At 45.7% G+C, this 18,263-nt stretch overlaps 1 protein-coding gene across 4 annotated transcripts in view; it reads right to left on the bottom strand.

Annotated features, from left to right (window-relative positions):
* sema5ba (sema domain, seven thrombospondin repeats (type 1 and type 1-like), transmembrane domain (TM) and short cytoplasmic domain, (semaphorin) 5Ba) overlaps positions 1-18,263 on the bottom strand; it is a 350,416-nt gene that overhangs the window by 221,664 nt on the left and 110,489 nt on the right. The window contains exon 1 of one of the 4 annotated variants that reach the window (XM_052028274.1): positions 7,681-7,765. The exons of the other annotated variants lie outside the window; for them this stretch is intronic. The gene's annotated coding sequence lies outside the window, so the exon portion shown is untranslated. Of the gene's footprint in view, positions 1-7,680; positions 7,766-18,263 lie in introns of those variants that run through there. 4 annotated transcript variants of the gene reach the window in all.

Genomic DNA, 18,263 nt, shown 5'->3' with positions numbered 1-18,263 from the left:
ACGCCCCCACTGATCTGGCCTCCACTGCTGTACGTGGCAAGGAGTTCCACAAATTCACCACCCTCTGGCTAAAGAAATTTCTCCTCATCTCTGTTTTGAAACTGTACCCTCTAATTCTAAGATTGTGTCCTCTGGTCCTGGACTCACCCACCAAGGGAAACAGCCTAGCCACATTTACTCAGTCCTTTCCTATCAATATTTTAAATGTCGCTATGAGGTCCCCTCTCATTCTTCTGTACTCCAGTGAGTACAGTCCAAGAGCCGACAAACGCTCCTCATACGTAAGCCCTTTCAGTCCTGGAATCATCCTCGTAAATCTCCTCTGAACCCTCTCCAACGTCAACATATCCTTCCTAAGATGTGGGGCCCAAAACTGCGCACAATATTCCAAATGAGACCTCACTAGTGCCCCGTAGAGCCTCATCAACACTTCCTTACTTTTATACACTATACCTCTCGAAATGAATGCCAACATAGCATTCGCTTTCTTTACCACCGATCCGACCTGGTGGTTAACCTTTAAGGTATCCTGCACGAGTACTCCCAAGTCCCTTTGTACTTCCGTGCTTTGGATTTTCTCTCCTCCTAGATAATAATCTGCCCGCTTATTTCTGCTTCCAAAGTGTACAACTGCACATTTCTCTACATTGAATCTCATCTGCCATTGTCTTGCCCATTCTCCTAAACTGTCTAGGTCCCTCTGCAACCTTCCTATCTCTTCAATACTCCCTACTCCTCCCCCTATCTTGGTGTCATCTGCAAACTTAGCCACGAAACCATTTATTCCATCATTCTGACCAGGGGCGCTGTCAATATGGAGCTTGCACACTCTCTCTGTGAGCAGAACATGGAACAGTACAGCACAGGAATAGGCCCTTCGGCCCACGATGTCTGTGCCAAACACAATGCCAAATTAAACTAAATCTCTTCTGCCTGCATATGATACCTGCATATTCATGTGTTTAACAGCCTCTAAACACCCCTCTCATATCTGCTTCCACCACTACTCCTGGCAGCCTGTTCCAGGCACCCACCACTCTCTGTAAAATAACTTGCCCCACACATCTCCTTTAAACGTTCCCCCTCTTACCTCAATTGCCTGTCCTCTAGTATTTGGCATTTCTACCCTGGGAAAAAGATTCAGACTGTCTACCCTATCTATGCCTCTCATAATTTCTATCAGGTCTCCCCTCAGCCTCTGACGCTCCAGAGAAAACAACCCAAGTTTGTCCAACCTCTCCTTATAGCTCATACCCTCTAGTTGAGGCAGCCTGCTGGTGAACTTCTTCTGCACCCTCTCTAAAGCCTCCATATCCTTCTTATAATGGGGGCAACCTGAATTGCACACAATACTCCATGTGTAGTCTAACCAAAGTTTTATATAGCTGCAACATGACTTCCTGACTCTTGTACTCAATGCCCCAACTGGTGAAGGCAAGTACACCATAAACCTTCTTTACCAGCCTATCTACTTGTGTGTCCACTTTCAGTGAGCTATGGACTTGGATCCCAAAACACCTCTGTACATCAGTGCTGTTAAGTGTGTGGGTTTCCTCCGAGTCCTCCAGTTACTTCCCATATCCCTGGTATGTTACTTGGCTACTGTAAACTATCCCTCACTGTTGCTAAGGGGAACTAAGAGGGAATAAATTACAGGGGAAGGGGAGAAGGGAATGGCATTGCTTTGCTAGTAGTTGGTCTGAACCTGATGGGTTGAATGGCCTCTTTCTGTACTGCATGTAAGGAAATGCTGGTGATAAAAAACAACCCTGTATTTGTACATCTCCTTGCTTTTAATGTGGTGCTGATTAAAACTTTGCATTAATTACAATTAAGTAGTAAGACAACCCATAGCATTCATTCAACAACCAAAGAGAGGAGGGGTGACCTAAGCTTAAGAGATGGCCATCAATGGTAGAGCAAATGTAGAGATGGACAGGGAGCTAAGTTGAAGGATGAAGAGTGAGAGTCATAAAGTGATACAGAATGGAAACAGGCCCTTTGGCCCAACTCGTCCATGCCGATCAAGGTGCCTTCCTGAGGTAATCCCATTTGCCTGTGTTTGGCCCATATCCTTCTAAACCTTTCCTATCCATGTACCTGTCCAAATATCTGCTAAACGTTGTAATTGTACCCGCCTCTACCACTTCCTCTGGCAGCTTGTTCCATATACCCACCATCCTCTGTGTGAAAAACTTGCCCCTCTGATCCGCTTTAACTCTTTCCCCTCTCACCTTAAACCTATGCCTTCTAGCTCCTGAAACTGCATAGTGGTCAGGATAAATCCTGAGTGAGAATGTCAGCTCTCTGACCATTACACCAGGACAACATGTGCACTCACTTCTCTCTCTTCCACAACAAAATGGGAGAGAAAGTGGATGGGAATCATTTAACAAATCCGGCATTTCTCCTTAATAACCGGCACAGAGCTGGATGTAGAGAGAAGGACGGGATGTTTGTGTCTCTTCAACTGGAATCATTTATGAAGCTAACCCTCCCCGGAGGTCACCTCTTGAGGCCGGATAAAACGTCATCCAAATCTCCACTCTAGCCTCTCCCAGTGTGCCGAATTTCCCCTTCCATTCCCAAAATCATTCCCTTTCTGCCATACAGATTCAAGGGACAGGCCACCCCTTGGCACCTCCAACCAGATGGTTAATTTGCACTCAAGATCACCCAGCTGGTGGGCCATCCAACCGCCAGGAAATGCCAAGCCTCAGACTGCCCAGAAACCATCAGGAATTAACAGTTAATTTCACCCTACCAACAAAATCTTAAAGTCATTAAATAAAATGACTCTTTCCCTGTTATCTTTGATCAATTTTGTTTACTAATTATAAAAGTATTTCTATCTGGGAGGGAGCATTTTGAAAATATTTTTATCTTTTTAACAGCAAGGAGTAATTGAAAATGGAGGCAATGTGATGAAGTCTCCAGAAAGCATCCAACTAGATTGGCAATCCTCCAGTCATCAAGGGCAAACCTTTCCCTACTCAGTCTTCATAAACTCTTGGCAGGGATCTCCGGATCACAAATGACAGTGGGAATCTTGGCTCACTTTGCTGCTTGCTAGCCCAGGTACAACAGATTCAAGCATTCCTGCCAGTTCCCATCCTGAAATCAATCAGTCATCTGGGCATTACAGCTGCCATCATCCGCAGAATCCTTACTCTGCAAGTTGTCACGATCTGGGATGTACTGGCAGGAGCAGAGGTTGCAGCAGATACAACAACCTCCACTATATGACAATCTTAACCTGGCAGAAATGTGGCAAGGTGCTTCATGGAGTTGGTTCCTTGTTCTAAACACTCGCTGGGTAAACATGTCTCACCTCACTTTCCAGTTGAATTCCTTACTGAGCATTACTGAGCTTGTTAGAGTCATACAGTGGTACAGCGTTGAAATGGGCCATTCAGCACGCCACATCCATACTGACCTTTCTCCTCATCTACACTAATCGCATTTGCCTGCATTAAGGCAGGCACAGTAGTGTAGCAGTTAGCATAACACTATTACAGCATCGTCGACCAGGGTACAATTCTGGCCACTGTCTGTAAGGAGTTTGTACGTTCGCCCCCTGTCTGCGTGGGTTTCCTCCGGGTGCTCCGGTTTCCTCCCACATTCCAAAGACGTACGGGTTAGGAGGTTGTGGGCGTGCTACGCTGGTGCCAGAAGCGTGGTGACACTTTGCGGGCTGCCCCCAGAACACTGTACACAAAAGGTGCATTTCACTGTGTGTTTCGATGTACATGCGACTACTAAAGATATCTTATCTTATCCTGGATGGTGTCGAGTGTTGTCGGAGCCACTCTTGTCCAGACGGATGGAGAGTATTCAATTATGATCTTGACGTAGATGGCGGGAAGGCCCTGGGGTGTCAGGAGGTAAGTCATTCAATGCAGGATATCCAGCCTCTGACCTGCTCTTGTAGCCATGTGGCTGGTCCAGTTGTCTCAAGTCAATGATGACCCCCAGAACATTGAGAATGGGAGACTCGGTGATGGTAAAGTTTTTCACTGTATCTCGGTACAAGTGACAATAGTAAACCAATAATAAACCAATAATAGTGATGGTCAAGGGGATGTGGTCCCCTTACTGGAAATGGTCATTGCCTGGTATATATGTGGCTCAAATGTTACTTGCAACTTCTCAGCATATTCCTGAATGTTGTCCAGGTCTTGTTGCCTGCAGGCATGGACTGCTTCATTTGCTGATGAGTTGCGAATGAAATTGAAACAAGCAATAATCAGCGAACGTCCCCACTCTTCACTCTGTGAGGAAAGGAAGGTCATTGATGAAGCAGCTCAAGGTGGTTGGAAACACTTAGCATCTTTGGTAAAAAGAAACATCAGCGTTTCAGGTCAATGACCTTTCATCAGAAGTTCTGATGAACGTTAACGTTGTTTCTCCACAGATGCTGCCTGACCTGCTGAGTATATCCGTAGTTGCTGCTGCTGCTTCAACATTTCCAGCAGTACTTTGTCTGGCACCACTTTTGGTTTTGACGTCCTTGGCTGGTCCAAAGAAAAGTAGCAGAGCTCAGCAACATGAGAACAGGAGGTCATCAGGCAATTGCTTTGGTTTCCCTCTCCACAGATGCCACCTGACCTGTTGAGTATTCCAGCATTTTGTGTCTTGATTCCACCTGTCTGCAGTACTTTACCTTGGGGTTAATATTCATCCTCGATAAGGTACAATACCAAAGTTCTTTGCGGGCATTGTTTTTGGGTTGTGGTGGCTGCTTTGCTCAAAGAGCTTGTCAACACCAACTGTCCTGTCTTGTGTGAAGTCCAATGTACTTTCGCTTCTCCAACTCACTGCTGGTTAGAGAGGGCACCAGCAGAGAAGTATATAGACACACTAGTCATCAGTCATCGCATACAGATGGCAGGGCACAGAGAAGAGAAAATAGTGAGCCAGATTGGTAAAGCGGGGAGGTACAATGACAGATTGGAGATCTTCAAGACTCATCCAATTTATTGGATAAGCTCAGAGGAGAGAAATCTATTACTCAGCACTTACAGGTCAACGCAACCTTCACTTAGTTAAACATTTCATGCAACCAGTGAGTGCCATTAAATTTTCTCTGATGAAGGGTCTTCAACCTGAAACGTTAATTGTTTCTCTTTCTGTAGATGCCACCGGACCTGCTGAGTTTTTCCAGCATTTTCTGCTTCTATTCAAGCATGTGTAGTTTTTTTTTACTTTTCACAAATCTTGCTTCAGAGAATCATAGAATAAAAGAACCCTAACAGCATAAAAGGAGGACATTCAGCCCATAGAGACTGTACTGGATCCCCACACAAAGAATCCTGTCAAGTCCTCTTTCCCCACAGCCTTGTAACTTCTCCCTCAATGAACTACCCAATTCCCTTTTCGGAACAACAAACAAACTGCTGGAGGAACTCAGCAGGTCAGGCAGCTTCTATGGAGGGAAAAGGACCAGTCAAAGTTTCGGGTCAAGACCCTTCATCAGGACTCCCACTGAGTTCCTCCAGTGTTTTGTGCGTTGCTCCAGACTTCCAGCATCTGCAGTCTTCTGCGTCTTCCCTTCGAGGACATTTTTTAAAATTATTTGGTCATAGGATGTGGCAAGACCATCCCCAACTGCACACTGAGCCATTGATCTATTGGGCCATTTTAAAGGGCATTTGAGAATTAGCCACATTGATGGGTCTGGAATCAATTACAAATAGCCAAGATTTGATTTGCTGAGCAGATTAGAGAAGCAGATGGGCTTCCCTGACAATCTGGTAGTTTCAAGGTCACCATTACAGATACCAGATTTACTGTGGATTTATTTAATTAACTTAATTTAACTTCCCCTGCCACCATGGGGAGATTGAATCTGCTTCCAACATCTTTTCAGGTAAAGAATTTCAGGTCAAGACTGATAGTTGCTTGAGAAAGATTATCCCGCCACTGTGAGGAGCTCTGATGAAGGGTCCAAGACCTGAAACATTAACCAGATGCTGCCTGACCTACTCAGTGTTTCAAATGCTTTTACTTCAGATTTCCAGCACCTGCAGATTTTTTTTTTGATTTTCATTCTCCCATCTCTCCCTGTCTCTCTTACCAGTGACTACACCACCTTGGGTCCATGCCGCATGTTTTGTACCTACACTAATCCCACCTACCAGCATTAGGTCTGTAGCCTTCTGAGCCTTGGTGACTCAAGTAGTTGTCTAGATGTTTCTCAAATCTCTGGCTTCACCTCCTCTTCAGGCAGCACATTCCAAACTTCAGTCACTCTCTGTGTGAAAAGTCCCCCCTCAAATACCCTCTGAACCTCCTCCCTCTCTCCTTAAACCTACACCCCCACCATGGGAAACTACCTATCCCCTTCTTAATGTTACATGCCTCTATCAGGTCACCCTTCAGCCTCCTCCACTTCAGAGAAAACAACCCCAGCCTATCCAGTCCCTCCTTGTAACAGGAATGGTCTGATCCGGGCAACATCCTGGTGAATCTCCTCTGCACCCTCTCCAGCGGCTGTTAATAATCGTGACAATTCATAAAGAGTCACAGAGTTACACAGCACGGAAACAGGCCCTTCGGCCCAACTCATCCATGCTGACCAAGGTGCCCATCTAAGCTAGTCCCATTTGCCTGCGTTTGGCCCACATCCCTCTAAACCTTTCCTATCCATGAACCTATCCAAATGTGTTTTAAACATTGTAATTGTACCTGCCTCAACCACTTCCTCTGGCAGCTCTTTCTATAAACATAGAACACAGTACAGGCCCTTCGGCCCACAATGTTGTGCCAACATTTTATCCTGCTCTAAGATCTATCTTACCCTTCCCTCCCACATAGCCTCCTATTTTTCTATGATTTCATCAAACCCACCACCCTCTGTGTGAAAACGTTGCCCCTTTAAATCTTGCCTCTCTCACCTGTGCCCTCTTGTTTTAGACTCCCCAACCTTGGAAAAAGACTATGATTATCTACCCTGTCTATGCCCCTCACGATTTTATAAACCTCTATAAGGTCACTCCCCGGCCTCCCTTGCTCCAGGGAAAACAGTCCCAGCTTGTCCAATCTCTCCTTATAACACAAGCCCTCCAGTCCCTGCAACATTCCTGTGAATCTTTTTTGTACTGTCTCTAACTTAATCAAATCCCCATACAGGGTCTCGACCTAAAACATTGACCATCCCTCTGCTTCCATAGTTGCTGTATGACCCGCTGACTTCCTCCAGCAGTTTGCTTTTTCCTCCAGATTCCAGCATCTGCAATCTCCTTAATCACATCTCTCTACACATTCTAACTGCATCTTTTATCCTTCTATCAAATCATATCTCAACCTCCTCTGCTCCAAGGTAAGTAATTCCAGAATTTCCATCTCTCTGCATCCCTCATCCGTGAGATAATTCTACTCGATCTTTTCTGTACCTTCTCCAGGGGTTTCACATTCTTCCTAAAGTCCAGTATAACGTGAATAAACATAAGGCAGGAAAAATCAAAAGGCAGGGTATTATTTAAATGATAATAAATTGGGAAAAGTTGTACAAGTAGACCTGAGTGTCCTTGTACACCAGTCACTGAAAGCAGTTATGGAAATGCAGCAAGCAGTTAAGGAGGCAAAGTTTTCATTGCATGGAGTACAAGAACAAAGATGTCTTGCTACAGTTACAGGGAGTCTTGGTGGCTCCATTGGATGCAGTTTTGGTTTTCTTACCTAAGGAAGAATAGCCTTGTCATAGAGGAAGTGCAATAGTTCTCCAGACTGATTGCTGAAACAGCAGACCTGTTACGAGAGATCAGGTCAACTAGTCCTGTGTTCAATAGAAATTCGAAGAATGAGGAGGGATCTCATTGAAACATACAAAATTCTGAACTGGCTGAAATAGACTGAATGTGGGAAGGACCTTACCCATAGCTGCTGGATCTAGAACAAAGGCTGTTAGTCTCAGGATACAGGGTAACACATGTAGGACTGAGATGAGGAGAAATTTCATTGGTATTGGTATTTGTTTATTATTGTCACTTGTACCGAGTGAAAAGCTTGTCTTACAAACTGATCGTACAGGTCAATTCATTACACAGTGCAGTTACATTGAGTCATTAGGTGGGAACCTATGGAATTCTCTACCACAAAAGGCTGAATATATTTAAGAAGGAGTTAGATAAATTTCTAAAGACTACAAGGGATGTGGGAAGAGAGCAGGAAGATATTATTGAAGTAGAGATTCAAACATGATCATATTGAAAGGTGAAGCAGGCTCAAAGGGCCAAAAAGCCTGTTATTGCTCTTATTTTCTATGCTGACTATGAACCAATGCTTTATGTAAACAGCCTACTTTTTAACTCTATGCCTCACTTTATAAAACCCTGGATTCCAGAGCATTTCTAAATCACTTTCTCAACCCTTTCAACAGGACCAAGATTAGCACAAGATCTGTCAGAGCAAGGGGCAGAGGGTTGAGACTGTGGGTGAGATGAGGAATAGGAGAGGCGGGTAGATACCACACTGTGTGGACCTGCACATCATGGACTGTCTTCCTTACAGCTGAGCATATGAATTAGGAGCAGAAGTAGGCGATTCAGCCCCTCAAGTCTACCCCACCATTTACTAGAATCATAACCGTGTCTAACCCCCAATAATCCTTCATCCTTTTGTTTACCAAGAACCTATCTAGTTCTGCCTTAAAAATATACAAAAAACTTTGCCTCCATGTTCCTTCCACATTACCAGGACTCTGCCTGGATTAGAGGGCATGTGCTATGAGGAGAAAACCATAGAACACTACAGCACAGAAAACAGGCCATTCGGCACTTCTAGTCTGTGCTGAAACAGTATTCCACTAGTCCCATTGACCAGCATCCAGTCCATAACCCTCAGACCTCTCCCATCCATGTATCTATCCAATTTATTCTTAAAACTCAAGAGTGAGCCTGCATTTACTACATCAGATAACAGCCCGTTCCATACTCCCACCACTCTTTGAGTGAAGAAGTTCCCCCTAATGTTCTCCCTAAACCTTTCCCCTTTCACCCTAAAGCCATGTCTTCTCGTACTTATCTCTCTAATCTAGGTGGAAAGAGCCTACTCTCATTAACTCTGTCTATACCCCTCATAATTTTGTAAACTTCTATCAAATCTCCCCTCATTCTTCGGCGCTCCAAGGAATAAAGTTCTAACCTGTTCAATCTTTCCCTGTAACTCAACTCCTGAAGACCTGGCAACATTCTAGTAAATCTCCTCCGCACTCTTTCAATCTTACAAATATCCTTCCTATAGTTAGGTGACCAGAACTGCACGCAATACTCCAAATTTGGCCTCACCAGTGTCTCATACAACCTCACCATAACATCCCAACTCCTATACTCAATACTTTGATTTAAGAATGCCAGGATGCCAAAAGCCTTCTTTACAACCCTGTCTACCTGTGATGCCACTTTCAGGAAATTATGTATCTGAACTCCCAGATCCCTTTGTTCCTCTGCACTCCTCAGTGCCCTACCATTTACTGTGCATGTCCTACCTTGATTTATCCTTCCAAAGTGCAACACCTCACACTTGTCTGCATTAAATTCCATCTGCCATTTTCTGGCCCATTCTTCCAGTTGGTTCAGATCCCTCTGCAAGCTTTGAAAGCCTTCCTCGCTGTCCACTATGCCTCCAATCTTAGTATCATCAGCAAACTTGCTGATCCAATTTACCACGTTATCATCTAGATCATTGATATAGACAACAAACAACAATGGCCCCAGCACAGATCTCTGAGGATGGACAAACTTGGGTTGTTTTCTCTGGAGTGGCAGAGGCTGAGGGGAGACCTGATAGAAATTTATAAGATTATGAGAGGCATAGATAGAGTAGACAGCCAGTATCTTTTTCCCAGGGTAGAAATGTCCAATACTAGAGGTCGTGCATTTAAGGTGAGAGGGAATAACTTCTAAGGAGATGTGTGGGGTAAGTTTTTAAACACAGTAAGTGTTGGGTGCCTGGAATGCGCTGCCAGGGGTGGTGGTGGAGGCATTTAAGAGGCTCTTAGAGAGGCACATGAATGGAGGGATATAGACATTGAGTAGGCAGAAGGGATTAGTTTAGTTAGGCGTTTAATTACTAGTTTAATTAGTTCGGCACAACGTCATGGACCAAAGGGCCTGTTCCTGTGCTGCACTGTTCCCTGTTCTATGTTCCAGGAAAAGGGTTCAAAGACTCACCCTCTTGAGAGAAAATATTTTGCCTCATCTCCGTCTCACATGGGTGACCCCTCACTTTTGCACAGTGACCTCCAGTTCTAGGACAGCCTTGCGGCTTTTTCATTCAGTGGCAGCAGTTCCAGCTCTGAAGGGCGTCCAAATTTTTACAGCTACTGTCTGACAGCACACACTGGAGAATGAACAATGGATGAGGCAATGGTAGAGGCACCATCTGTTTCATATTCCGCCCATCCCCCAACAACAACTTGCATCTTCACAGCACCCTTTAGCATTGGAAAAGGTCCCGAAGGGACTTGACAGTGTCTGACATTAGGCCTATTAAAGAGATATTAGAAGAGGTGACCAAAGTAGTGGACTCAGCCCAATGAATCATGGGCACATCCCACCCCACAATCGGAGTATCTACATGAGGCGCTGCCTCAAGAAGGCAACATCTATCACCAAAGATCTCCACCATCCACGCCATGCCATCTTCTCACAACTACCATCAGGCAGGAGGTACAGACACATTACCAGGAGCGAATGGAAGGATATGGACCATGTGCAGGCAGAGGGGATTAGTTAAATTGGGATCATGGTCAGAACAGATATGTTGGGCCGAAGGGCCTGTTCTTGTGCTGCATTGTTTTATTGTTTCAAGTTGCTTTGTAAATGTTCTGAGGTCAGAAGAGGCACAGTTCACTTCCTCTTCTGCTGTCCGTGTGTCCCTCTCTTCCTCTGAGCATGCATCTAGGTCCATTCCTGTCCCACCTCCAAGCCTTAGACATGTCACTGCTCTGGGCTTCAACCACCGTTACACCGTGGCAGGAGACCCTTTGGCCCATCAAGCCCATGCTAAAGCTTGGTAAGAGAAGTCCAGTCCCCGCCTCTTCCCCTGAGACCTTGCATTTTCTTCCACTTAGAACACTTATCCAATTCCTTTCTGAAAACTTCTCTCCCTCCTCCTTCCACCAGCAGTCAGACCTACTCACCACATGAAGCAACCCCTCCTTATCTCCCCCCTTGTACCTTCTATCCATCTCCTCTGGCACTTAACCTTTCCGCCAGTGGGCAAAGTTTCCTTTGATTTGCTTTGTTTAGAACCTTCATGACTTCGAACACTTCTGTCAAATCACCTCCCAATCTTCCCATTTCTATGAAAAACTCTGCCTTAGAGTCCTAGAGCGATACAACTCAAATACGGGCCACTCGGCCCACCAAGTCCATGCCAACCATCAACCACCCATTCACACTAAGTCTTACCTTATTCCATTTAATGAGCAGGCACGGTAGTGTAGCGGTTAGTGTAACACCATTACAGCGCCAGCGACCTGAGTTCAATTCTGGCCGCTGTCTGTAAGGAGTTTGTACGTTCTCCCTGTGTCTGCGTGGGTTTCCTCCGGGTGCTCTGGTTTCCTCCCACGTTCCAAAGACGTACGGGTTAGGAAGTTGTGGGCGTGCTATGTTGGTGCCAGAAGCGTGGTGACACTTGCGGGCTGCCCCCAGAACACTCTACGCAAAAGATGCATTTCACTGTGTGTTTTGATGTACATGTGACTAATAAAGATATCTTATCTTATTCTCTTATTCTCCCCGTATTCTCTCAAACCCCCCCCCCCCCCCAAATTCTACCATTCACTTATGGACTAGGAACAAGTTTTACAGTGGCCAATTAACCTACCTACTGCACATTGTGGGAGGAAACTGGAGCACCCAGAGGAAACCTACTCCGTCACAGGGAGACCATGCAAACTCCACACGGACAGTACCAGAGGTCAGGATTGAACCCGGGTCGCTGGAGCGGAGAGGCAGCACTGTGCTGCCCTTTCTTTGATTATCCCCTCCTCTCTTTTCTACAGAGACCTCATCCTATCCAGATGAATCACGGCTTGGTACGGCAACTGCTCTGCCCAGGACTACAAGGAACTGGAGAGAATTGTGGACACAGCCGAACACGTCATGGAAACCAGCCTCCCCTCCATGTCTACACTTCTTGTTGCCTTGGTAAAGCAGCCAACATTATCAAAGTCCCCACCCACCCCAGACATTCTCTCTTCTCCCCTCTCCCATCGGGCAGAAGATACAAAAGCCTGAAAGCACGTACCACCAGGCTCAAGGACACCTTCTATCCTGCTGTTATAAGACTATTGAACGGTCATTAAGGGTGAGGTTTCGGGGCACTTGGAAGCACATGATAAAAAAGGCCAAAGTCAGCATGGTTTCCTTAAGGGAAAATTTTGCCTGACAAATCTGTTGGAATTCTTTGAGGAAATAACAGGCAGGATAGACAAGGGAGATGTAGTGGATGTCATTTACTTGGATCTTCAGAAGGCCTTTGACAAGGTGCCGCACACGTGGCTGCTAAACAAGATAGGAGCCCATGGGATTACAGAAAAAATACTAGCAAGGAGACCAAGCCATTGGGTGTATTTAAAGCACAGGTTGATAGGCTCTTGATTAGTGAGGGTGGCAAAGGTTACGGGGAGAAGGCAGGAGACTGGGTTTGAGAGGGAAAAATAAATCAGCCATGATTGAATGGTGGAGCAGACTTGACGGGCCGAATGGCCTAATTCTGCTCCTATGTCTTGTGGTTCCCTAGTACAATAAGATGGACTCTTGACCTCACAATCTACCTTGTTGTGACCTTGCCTGCACTGTACTCTCTCTGCAATTGTAACACTTCATTCTGCACTCTGTTATTGCTTACCCTGTACTACCTCAATGCACCATTGTAATGAATTGATCTGTACGATTGGTATGCAAGACAAGTTTTTCACTGTACCTTGGTACAAGTGACAATAATAAACCAATTCCAATTCTACCACCGTGCTGCCCCAGGTTCTCCACATTCCCAGTCAGAGAGAGGTACAGAGCACAGGCCTGTGGGCTCACCAGCTCCATGTTGACCATCAATTACCCATCTTCTCCTATTCACTCCGACAGCTGAAGCCCCTCACCCTGAGCCCTCCATCCTCTCAACATCCTTTGATAGCACAGTGCCCAGTATTCAGTACAAATCTCTCAGCTGCAGCTGAACCAGTGTTTTATTGTGTGTGTGTTTTTTTTTGCATTTCACACTCTCTCCCAACACTCAACTCCAGCTTGTGGACAGACAGAGGAGATTAGGAGAAGTCACTTGGGTATTAACTCAATATAAAACCAATTTCAAAAGAACCCTAAGTCAAACTTGACTTTCAGTTAGAAAAAAGTAATCTGAGAGGCGAGAAGCTGGCACTGGTGGTGCAGTGTCTGAGCTGAGCTATTAAATCATCCAACCTCCAGGCATGTTGCGTTATATCATCTTCTAAGTGCTGTGTTGTGATGCTGTCACTAAGCCCAAGCAGACTGTAATAATGAATGATAAAACACCAGCGCGCGCACACACACACACACACACACACACACACACACACTGATATGATATCCCAGCTCGGGTCCGACTCACAAGAACTGTTGCAGGAACTCGAGATTTTAATTGTAATTGTACCTGCCTCTACTACTTCCTCTGGCAGCTCGTTCCGTACCCACCACCCTCTGTGCTCAGGTCTCTTTTTCCCCTCTCACCTTAAACCTATGCCTTCTAGTTTTAGACTCTCCTATCCTGGAAAAAAGACAGTGACCATCCACCTTATCTGTGCCCCTCATGATTTTATAAACCTCTATAAGGTTACCCCTCAGCCCCCGACGCTCCAGAGAAAACATTCCCAGCCTATCCAAGCCCTCCAGTCCCAGAAACATCCTTGTTAATCTTTTCTGCACCCTCTCTAGCTCAATCTCATCCTGGTCAATGGTCAGCAGAGAGTCAGTGGGCTAAAGGGTCTGTTCCCGTGCTCTATGGTTCTATGACTCTATGTCGTCCTAGGGCGATTTTTAGTCCTCAATCTCCAACTCTGAAACAGATTGGCCATTGACACATTGGTGTTTGTGGAATCTTGCTGTGCATAAATTGCCCACCTCTTTCCCCGCAGCTGCACTTCAGAAGTATTTCATTGGCATAAAGCACATTGGGAAGTCCCAAGGTGATTCCATAACGATGTGATTTCCCTTTCTTCCGTTTAAAGCAATTTCCCTGTTTTTTCCATGGGTCAAGAGGGAATGGGAAAGGAAGGCAATCGGACTTCTCAGCAGGCTTCACAGGGATGCTTCACTCCAGTCTGCGTACATTCAGTAAGAGATGACTGCGATCCAAATGGGAAAAATATCAACAAACAGGAATCTTATACTTTCCAATAGAAATCAAGAAAGGTCACGAAACAGATGTACCGGATGTTAACTATTTATTTCATCTTTTGAAAAGTCTTACATTTCAGGACAAGCAGCAATTTTGAAAATTTATTTTAGTTTTGCCTCTCTGACAGATTGCCATATTGTGCAGGCTTGTACCAGTATAGTGGCCTCCTGGAGAACCTGCAGCTCCTCCCTCTATCCCTACATGCCACAGTGCAATGAGTTGTTTTATAATGTTTTCAACACCGTTAACCACTGTTTACCATGATAAGATTAAGATTAAGATTTCTTTATTAGTCACATGTACATCGAAACACACAGTGAAATGCATCTTTTGCGTAGAGTGTTCTGGGGGCAGCCCACAAGTGTCGCCACGCTTCCGGTGCCAACATAGCATGCCCACAACTTCCTAACCCTTACGTCTTTGGAACTTGGGAGGAAACCGGAGCACCCGGAGGAAACCCATGCAGACACGGGGAGAACGTACAAACTCCTTATAGACACCGGCAGAAATTGAACCCGGGTTGCTGGCACTGCAATAGCGTTACGCTAACCGCTACACTACCATACCTGCCACAGTACTGTTAGACTCCCCTCAATGGACCAACAATTCAGTGTTTTGAGCAACATGCTTATGATTAAACACTGGGCAGAGCAGTGGCGCAGTTAGTAGAGCTGCTACCTCGCAGCGCCAGAGACCCAGGTTCAATCCCGACCTCGGGTGTTGTCTGTGTGGAGTTTGCATGTTCTCTCTGTGACCACGTGGGTTTCCCCCGGGTGCTCCGGTTTCCTCCCACATCTCAAAGATGTGTGGGTTGGTCCATTAAATTGCCACTGTAAAATGCCCCCAGCGTGAGGGTAAGTGACAGAATCAGGGGGGAGTTTACAGGAATGTGGGGAGAATAAAAAACTGGAATAATGTAAATGGGTGGTTGACGGCTGGTGTGGACTCATCGAGTCACAGAGAGTCATACAATTGTACAGCACAGTAACAGGCCCTTACGCCATCATGGAGACACAAGAGAGACTACAGATGCTGGAAATCTGGAGCAATACACAAGATGTTGGAGGAGCTCAGGGGGTTGGGCAGCATCTATGGAGGGAAATGATGTCAACTGTGAATTTCCCTCCACAGATGCTGCCTGACCTGATGAGTTCGTCCAGCATTTTGTGTGTTGCTCCTTAAGCCATCATGTCCTTGCCTACCATTGTATTTATTTACATCATATACTTGCATTTGTTTCATAACTTTCTAAGCCTTGGCAATTCAAGTGCTTGTCTAGATGCTGCTAGATGCACAATGGGCCGAAGGGCCTGTTTCCCTGCTTTATCTCAGCTCTGTAACATATTTCAATAGTGCCTTCGATAAAATAACAATTGACCTCAGTACTTCATATGAATGCTATCAACTAAAATTTGACCCCAAGCCATATGAGATTTAGGAGGTCAGCGGACATAATGTTTTGTCCACGGAGTATGTTTTAAGAAGTTTAAAGATGGAGAGAGCAGCAGAGAGGTGGAGATTTAGGGAGAGTACTCTGGGCCTTATCCCTTTGCACAGCTCCCAGTGCTGGCAGGAAGAAACCAGAACAGTACGATCTTGCAGGACTGGAGGAAGTTACTGAGATAACCAAATATTAGGCAATGCCCCGAATCCCAGAATTATTGCAGCCTCTTCCGCCAAAACCCACGTCCATGTCTTTGTGACCTCTGGCCTCAAATGCCAAAGGTCATCTGGCCGACCTCCCACCTTGTAGCCTCTGTAAACAGCGTCACATCCAAAGCTCTACCGCCCATGTTCCAACCCACCAGGATCCATTCACCCCTGGTCTTGCTGACCCACCAGGCTCCTGGGAATTTTACCACTCACTGCCTGCTTATGACTTGAAGACCATGACTGTTTTAGAGAAGGAGGATGCTTCATTCCTGTCTGCAATCCATCAACAGTCAATGAATCCTGACTGCACCATAAGTCTGGGCTCCCCATTGACAGCTTAAACCAGAAGCAAACGTCTAATTAATTCATAGAAATATCAGTGTGCGCGCGCGCACACACACGCACACACACCCACCCACATACACGCATGCACACATACACCCACATACCCACACACATACACCCACATACCCACACGCACACACACACGCACACATACACCCACACACCCATACGCACACGCACACCCACACACACACTCACACACACGCACACAACATATGCATGGAGAGAACAAAATCCCAGCGAGACATTATTTTGGAAGAGAAGCTGGACAACTGCCATAAGCTTTGCAACAATAATCAGAGTGAATGATGTCCAGCCATTGAGCTGCCATCAGCATCCACAGCCAATTCACAACCTCATAAAATATTTCAATTCTGTTTTATAGAATCATAGACTCAAAGAGTTGGACAGCACGGAAACAGGCCCTTCAGCCCACCACGTCCATGCCGACCTTTTTATCCATCTATGCTAGCCTCATTGGCCCACATTATGACCATATTAGGATTGGTGGGGTAAATTTTGGAATAGTAAAGGGGTTAACTTTCAGGGATGGTATAAAACAGGCTATAGGAATTCAGAGGCCTGTTGTACTACTCCCTTCAAGCAATGAAAGGCAGGTTTCCCCCCCATCCCCGTCTGCTGACTGGGATTGGATAGAATTGGATACTGAGTGGGCACGTCCCAAGTGAGGATCAGCTTCCACCTTGAACTCTGGTAGAAGATACAGGAGCCTGAGGGCACGTACCACCAGACTTATGAACAGCTTCTACCCCACTGTGATAAGACTATTGAACGGTTCCCTTATACAATGAGATGGACTCTGACCTCACGATCTACCTTGTTGTGACCTTGCACCTTATTGCACTGCACTTTCTCTGTAGCTGTGACACTTTACTCTGTACTGTTATTGTTTTTACCTGTACTGCATCAATGCACTCTGTACTAACTCAATGTAACTGCACTGTGTAATGAATTGACCTGTACAATCGGTTTGCAAGACAAGTTTTTCACTGCACCTCGGTACAAGTGACGATAATAAACCGATCCCAATACCCTTTTCCTTCTGCCTTCAGAATTCCTGATCCACCCGGACACCCTCCCTCTGACTCCGTACAGATGTATTCATCACTCACTGCTGGTATGACAGCCAGAGAGGGTGCAGGAATGATTCATCAGGATGTTACTGGGACTGGAGGGCCTGAGTTAGACCATAAGACAGGAGCAGAATTAGGCCATTCGGCCCATTGACTCTGCTCCACCATCCAATCGTGGATGATTTTTTTCTCAGCCCCATTATTCCACCTTCTATCAGCAACCCTTAACCTCCTTACCAGTCAAGAACCCATCAATCTCTGCCTTAAATACACCCAATGACTTGGCCTCCACAGCCCTCTGTGGCAATGAATTCCACCGATTCACTGCACTCTGGCTGAAGAAATTCCTCCTCATCTCAGTTTTAAAGGGACGTCCTTTTATTCTGCCCTCGGATCTAGACTCTACGATGAGAAGAGACTGTTTAGGCTGGGACTGCTTTCCCTGGAGCATAGGGGGTAGAATATACTTCCAACAATTTAGATAATTTAGGGGAGGGCAGGGGTGGTTGGGAAACAGAGGCAGGAGGATGATGGTGGGAAAGAACATAGAACATTATAGCACAGTACAGGCCCTTTGGCCCACGATGTTGTGCCGACATTTTATCCTGCTCTATCTAACCCTTCCCTCCCACGTACCCATCCATTTTTCTATCATTCATGTGACTATCTATGAGTCTCTTAAATGTCTCTAATGAATCTGCTTCCACAACCTCTGCCAGCAGTGCGTTCCACGCACCCACCACTCTCTGTGTAAAACATTTGCCTCTTACATCCCCCTTATACCTTCCT

The sequence above is a fragment of the Pristis pectinata genome, chromosome 1 (genome assembly GCF_009764475.1).
Source record: "Pristis pectinata isolate sPriPec2 chromosome 1, sPriPec2.1.pri, whole genome shotgun sequence".
NCBI lineage: Eukaryota > Metazoa > Chordata > Chondrichthyes > Rhinopristiformes > Pristidae > Pristis > Pristis pectinata.
This window is presented reverse-complemented; position numbering and strand designations above follow the sequence as displayed.